This window comes from Pollachius pollachius (assembly GCF_949987615.1).
Source record: "Pollachius pollachius genome assembly, chromosome: 16".
Lineage (NCBI taxonomy): Eukaryota > Metazoa > Chordata > Actinopteri > Gadiformes > Gadidae > Pollachius > Pollachius pollachius.
Window position 1 is genome coordinate 11,265,261 of NC_136949.1, and position 7,500 is coordinate 11,272,760.

Sequence of the window (7,500 nt, forward strand, 5' to 3'; positions counted from 1 at the left end):
TTTTTAATGGAAACACTTGAAATTCATTGAATGTTTTTTTTGTGGAGGTCTACATGGTGTATGCTGTGTGCCTCGTTTATCATCCCAAACAGGACAGACACACAGGAATACAGAGATTACAAAAAAAAGTTTACTTACATTATTCTTCAACGTTGTGTTATGCCTTGCGCGCAGTATAAACGGATATTATTCCCCGTCGCGGAAAAACGCTGCCTCTGTTCAGTTCGTCCCGGTGTTGTAGATGGGCAACATTTTGACTTTTACCCGGTGGCTCCCCCAGTAATAATACTGAGGGAACTCGGACAACCTACAGAAGTCCCGCTCTGGGATTGACACGTATACTAACCAATCCACGGCTTCGTTAATATTCAATTCATCCGCGGCATACAGTGAGCGCCAGCCCAGTGATGGGAGGGTTGTTGTCGAATCGTCATCGTCTTTGGTTGGCGGGGATTGTCAATTGAACGGCGTTCGGTGCTAGTGAGTCCCGTGTGCGAGAGGATGATGTCATTGGCAGCCAATCAAACGTCTGCTAGAGCGAATTGAGGAAAGATGAGTGAATAAGCGACGCCGTGGTGTTTGCGCCTTCGTTTAATGCACATCGTTAAGCCGCACCGGTCGCGATCCAAACGGACAGTGCTCTCACACTGCTGCCTGCAAACACCTGCTAACTGAAACAAGTAGGCACAGCACACATAATGCATGATGAGGCATAACTGCATTTTGCAATGACAATGCGCAGTGGGTGGTGGCCTTCTTGCTATAGGCAATATGTTGTGAGTGACTATTACTTTTCTTTACTTTGTATATTAGGTAAGACCTATAGTAGCATATAGGCTACTGCTACTACTATGTATATATTGGCTATTTTAGTATTAATGTAATAGTCAACCTATAGCACGATTGGAAAGAGGATCGAATGGAAATATTACATAGAAAGGGGTCATTCTGGCCTCAAACTTTGTCCTCATCTTCCTTGGAAATCTGGAACAATATACACACATTTACAACTGCTATTTAAAGCTCTCTGTAGAGATGGTTATTTTTAAGCGGACAGCTGATCAAAGCCCATCCTAATTGAGTTCTCAGCTACTCTTGTTTCATTTGCAATGAAGGGTAAATGGACAAGCAATAGTGTGTGTGTCTGTGTGTGTCTGTGTGCCTGTGTGTGTGTGTGTGTGTGATGAATGAGAATGTAATAGTTAAAAAAAGAAAAGAAAAACACATGTCTAACAACTCAGGTTGTCATGTTTTCAGATGTATTTGACATAATAGGCCATAGGTATTATGCAATGTTATTGTTAGAAACAAACAATGTTCATATAAACACTGTTATCGATGTTAGATTCATAACTCTCAATGAAAACAACAATAACACTTGTTATTTATCAGCCCACATAAATAGACAGAAGTTCATCTCAGAACAATTGGTGAAGACTTAACAATTGATATTGGTATAAACACAACTGGTTTAGCCAGTATGGTGACTTTGAGGGTGGTGTCATTCTTGTTCGGACGACAATATCCTATTGCCTAACTAAACAGACAACATTTGTGATACAACATTGTGACCAATTAGAGACAACAAAACAATCTTCTAAATTGACACCATTATTTTGGGTCTTATTGTCAGTATAACTTCATTTGGTGGAGAGGAGAATGAAACAACATTTGAAAGTACATTTTTGAACTAAGTAACTAAATTAATCTACAGATCTTTTTGTTTAATTTAAAAAATATATTATTTTTAGGTTTTATGATGTCTTTAATATGATTGTAGACATCATAAAATAACCGTTTGTACCCACTTCTGACTCCTGACTGATCTATATAAACTTTATATATGATAAAGTAACTATAACTGCATAATGACAAATGAAGGGTTCAGTTGTTTCATTTACAGTTTAATTCTCTACCTTTCTTAATGTCAAAGGTCGGAAACTGGTGACACAGTGTGGCTTTGTGTCTCATTTTGTGCAGGTGTCCCAAAATACACCAGATAATGTCAAACTTTGCTGTGTGTCAAACTTTGCTGTTTAAACACAGCAAAGTGGTTAGCCTTTTGCTCTCTCTCTCTCTCTCTCTCTCTCTCTCTCTCTCTCTCTCGGTGTGTGTATGGAAAGTGTGACAGCTCGCGGTCTGGTATTTGCCGGTGCGAGAAGTGAGAACCGCACGGCTTCCTGTGTGTCAGGCGTCGCGTATACGTTGTTTCACGGGGGCTGTCACACCTCGTGGTGCAGGAAGAACCCGGGTTGTCATGCATATATGCATTCACCCTATCCCTAACCCACACCTTCACCTCAGCTCACCCCAACACACACACGCACACACACACCCTGAACGGCCTGTTAATTAGTCATCATAAACACTCTTTACTCCTTAGGCATTAATATCAATTGTAGATTTAGTTGGGTTATATTAAAATATACCCCTCCTCAATGCCCACCGGCAACTTATTTTGCTCCATCTGGCTCTTGTTGTAACACCAACTTATCCCTTCATTCCGGGAGAACGGTTTTTCAGAGGCCTTTCTGAGACAGAACTGCACAGATGGACATACTGCAGATTTAACAGCTTGAATATCAACATGTCAGATGATGGGAGGGAGGACAAAGTGCCAGATATTCAACAGTCTGTCAACCAAGAGCTCTTTGTTTTTGCTGCAAATTTATCACCCTGTTTTAGCTGTTAAAATGCAGCAGCAAAAATCTACAAGCCACTAGCACCTTTTTCTATTCCCTGCTGTGTCATTTTCCAACGTATGCTAGCCATGGTACAACTGAATAAGCCTTGTTGCTTCAGAAGGACACGGATGTTGGAAAACATATGAATTGCAGCAACACATTTCTGGGATGTGAGACTTTTTACGCAGTTTACACACACAATAAATTAAACCAGTTGCCACTATTCAAACTACAGTTGATGCCAGCACCATCTACCATCGGACTTGGCCTAACTTTGTCATGTATTGCTTCTCTTTTCTACAGAAAAGGTATTGAAGTGATGTGGATAAACAACAGTACACCAACACGTTGTATATTCTAAAACCTCAAGCCAGGAACACTCTGGACAGATTTGTATTGCTACGTGAATGCGTAGAATGTCTTTGGATATAACGTGTATAATATTCAAAAGATGTCTGGATGTTAAACATACTTTCTTCAATTGTTTATGTTTAAATAAAGATCCCATAAGTCTAGAAAATGAATAAGCAAAAAATAAATCAGGGAAATATAAGGGATAGATTATAAATACTACAGTGTCATGGCAGTTGTTGTCAACAGCAAAGACAAACACACACACACACACACACACGCGCGCACACACACACACACTCACAAACACATGCAGATCCATACACAAGCTGGAGGCACATGCACACAGGGAGGAGAACATATGTTTACCTTCCAAAATTCAATGAAGTCTATGTTGTGTGTTTGTGTGTGTGTACAAGTGTGTGTGCTCATATGCTGAAAGGTGTGTATGTACGTGTGTGTAAGTGCTTGCGTGCTTGCGTGAATGTATGTCTGTGTGTGTGTGTGTTCCCATGTGTCTCTGTGTTTGTGTGTGTGTGTGTGTGTGTGTGTGTGTGTGTGTGTGTGTGTGTGTGTGTGTGTGTGCGTGTGTGTGTGTGTGTGTATGTGTGTGTGTTAGTGGCCCAGGCCGCCACAGAACAGATTCCCTGGAGAAGCAATGGTTTACATCTCACCATGAACGCTCTGTCCCTTCGTTTTCATAACAGACCCCCCCCCCCCACCCCCCCTCTGCTTCTGCGCTAGGTCAGTATGCCCAGTATTATTCATTGGAGTTGGCATGTCCTTTCTCCTGGAGTGAGCATGACTCATCTCCACGGTCCCTTAGCAACTGCTAAATATTGTTTGACTATAATAACGCTGAATAAAATACAGAAAACCATTTTGTTAGCCCCCCCCCCCCCCCATGCTTACTCTCACATACACTAAAGGCACGTGGCAGTGGGACACACATGGGGAAATTATGCAACGTCGCTGTTCTAGCCCCCTCCCCCCCCCCCCTTTCATGTGGCGTGCTGGCTTATAAAGACACGCGTGCGCGTTAGCATAAATAGCCTAGTGCCCGAGCTCCCTCGCGGCCCAGCAATGAAGTGTGCGATAACAAATCTCCAGAATAGCAAATATTGTCATTCCGCCTGTGGTGGTGGGAGGCTAATTGGAGGCTGACCTTATCCCAGAGCGGCCGCGGCTCTCACACGGGCGACTGGATTCACATGGACTCGGGCCTCGCTCCACCACGCCTCTTAGTTCGGCCCAGCAGCGCCCCCCGTGCTTCTGAAACACTTCTGTCTCTTTCTCCGATTGAGGGTTACCAGATTTCAAACCCACGACCGGCACCATAGCTGCAAAGTTATGATGGCAAGCGTCGCGCGGTCCTCCACATCCGTTTACTGTGTGTGTCTGTGTGTGAGAAGCTTTGGGGGTTGAGTTGAAACAAACACAGGGATTCTGGGCTCCAGTATAAATAACCATGACTCTCTCCTTCGTGCCCAGCACTCATCATATCTAAATAGCAACCGTTTCCAAGGGCTGGTGGTGGGGGTCACCTATTACAGGGGAGGAGGTTGCGGGAGTGGGGAGACAGGCGTGGCAGCGGTCCCAGAGGAAGAGGGGTGAGGGTTTGGGGGGGGGGGGGGGGGGGCCCTTGTCTGGCGCGGTTGGTCTTCACTAAGACCCCACATGGGAGCATGGGACCACAGGTAGCTGAATGCGATCCGCAGTGGGAAACAGTTTACCATCATGGTGAAAGACGCAGTCTGGACTGGGTTATCATTGTGGTGCATTGCTAGCTTAGTTATTTAATTAGTTTGCTTGGTTAGTTTGATGAAGAATTTTTGTGTTTTTTCGCCTCAGGATCAGAAAAAAAGAAATCGGTTAACATATAAACAATGTCACAAACACATCCCACCTTACCCACCTTTTTGTAGAACAACAATGTTTTCATGGTATCCAAAGTTTTTTTTATATGTGTTTAAATATATAGCCCAAGCTTGGTTTGATGTCGTCTGCTGCATTGCATCTTCAAGTCCATCTTAGGAGATGAAGAGTGCTGCTTAGATTGTGTTCCTCAATGGTTTGTTTTTAAACCACTGCTATATTTGAAATGATACAGGGAATTCCCCCTCTCTATCATACCATCACACACAGAAATAAACATTGTCAAATTGCCCATGTTGTCATCTGACTAATTGCGTTCCAGTTGCTACACTTGCGTTGTCCTATTAAAACATTTTCGAAAATCTAAAAATGTGTCTACTTGGCAGTGAAAGGGTGACATACCTCCCAACCCTGATTCTGACTTGTCTTCAATGTTATGAAAGCTATGCCATAGGACTGTTTCACATCAAAACTATTTAGAAGAGGGTAGCGGAACCTTAGAGGTGTCTCTGTCATCTTTATATAAATGTTATTTAAAGTCACACGATAGTTATTTAGAGCCCTGAGACCCGGCAAACCAGAGGAGGATATCTCCCACTCTACTTTCACTTTCAACATTTTCTTTATTTTGTGTCAACCAAAGTCAATGTGTTTTGAATGAAAATGAACCTAATGAGGAGGTTGACAAAGGCACCCGGCATCGTGAATAGAATAAAAAAGGACGCTGTGACATATTAGTACGAGGCGGATAATGTTTCAGTTACCAAGAGAGGGATGCAGTAAAGAAAGAGAAAGTCTGGAAGTTGTGTCAATAATATGAGATGGTGGAGCATTCATGAGAGAGCCGTAAAAGTGAAGGAAGTAAAGAGAGAGAGAGGTAAAGAATCTTTAGCGTCATAGCATAATTGCCTAGGTCATATTTTGACAAAATTTTGATATCTAACCTTACTCTAGCCTCCTACCTAACGCTGGTGATTAACTGTGCCTCATTGGCTATATCCTAACCCAATCAGAGTGCTTTTTACATTCCATAATCACTATCTGCCAAAGTCTTCTATTTGACTAAGGAATTGTTGATGCTAAATACAAGAGAAACCTTAAAATATCACTTAAAGTTCTGCAGAAAATGGTCAAAATAAGACAAATTGAGCGAGGCAAAGAGAGGATCACACTGAAGGTAGAACGAGGTATGGACAGAGAGACACTGGTCAGGTCATGGTGGCGCCTGTCAGACAACCATAGCGGCGACTGATATGTGTCAGTTGGTGATGTCACTGCATGCTGGCGGTCCAGGAGAGAGTGTGATGAGTCAGAGGATGACCTCATCAACCCTACATGCTGTCAGACAGGTTGGGAAAGAGCTTTGGTCCTGCACTCTCATTGTTTCACACGTAATGCTGTCATTCAGCCAGCCTCTGTCCCTACCATTTGTTAATCTGACCGAACACACAGACAACACGGGGGGACAGGGGGGCACACACAAACAGCAATTTTATAATGGATTAAGGGGTGGGTGGGGATGGGTCTAAACGTTGACCAAAGCTTTCAGAGTGCCCACAACATTTTTTACTTTTAAAAGGAATGTGTCCGGACAACACTCCTGACATGGATGGCTTCCACAAAAGTTATACTTAAATGTTAGATTTTGCGATTTTCGATAGTTTCTTGATTTACTTGAACATTACAGGTCACATTTAAATCACCTACTTAGAGAGGAAAAACAGAGTATGATGAAGTCTCTCAAATGTTTACATCCCAATAATAACATTTGTGTGTTTATATGTAAAATGCCAATTTAAAATGTTAAAATTAACCATAAATGGGCTAAAACCAGCACAAACAAAATGAAAAACCCATTGCCATTCCCAAATGTCACAATGTGATCACCAAAGCCAGACGAATAACCAAATAACAGGAAATAAATACAACTTCAGCAATATGTTTCCACTAAACTGGGATGAGGTGGCCGTTGTCCTCATGCCTCAACCCAACGGCTTTCATTATAAGAGTCTCTCACACAAAGAGATCAAGGAGATCCCAACCCTCGGATCGCTGACCTACTTTAGTGTTCTAAAGCTGAGGAAAATCATCGCACTAACGCTGTTTGAAACGAATTTAAGAGGCGCAACGGTTCGTTAAAAGAACATCAAGTCCTCCGACACATCTGCAGCAAATCAATATTTAAGCATCCGACATACTCCAGGGCCTTTAGGTTTGGGGGGGGGGAAATAATTGTGGCGTCACGCTGGCGTATTCAAAACAGTTGCATTCATAACAAACAGCGTATCCAATATGAATAACAGACAGGTGAACCAGCGGCTGATTGGGTTACGGATGACAAAACTCAAATGGAATTGAAACCTAATCGCTTCTTCTGACTCGTCCAATGCTGCTCAGGTTTCAAGGGTTTTAGGGCTAGTCTGGTGGTCAGTTCCCAGTGCCACAGCACAGTCGATAATGTAAGAGCCACTGGGTCAGAGTGGGACCCACTCGGGCCCGGCTGAGCTGTCCCGGTGGTACTGTGTTGTGTACACAATAGGCTGCAGCTTTCTGGGAAAGGATGTTGCACCCGTTGTTATGACTGGCGTTA

The 7,500-nt window shown here is 43.0% G+C and overlaps 1 protein-coding gene across 2 annotated transcripts in view; it reads right to left on the reverse strand.

The window, feature by feature from the left end:
• dusp10 (dual specificity phosphatase 10) overlaps window positions 1-296 on the reverse strand; it is a 14,189-nt gene extending 13,893 nt beyond the window's left edge. For both annotated transcript variants that reach the window (XM_079753131.1, XM_079753130.1), the window contains exon 1: window positions 139-296. The gene's annotated coding sequence lies outside the window, so the exon portion shown is untranslated. The remainder of the gene's footprint in view (window positions 1-138) is intronic.
• Window positions 297-7,500: the final 7,204 nt, after the last annotated feature.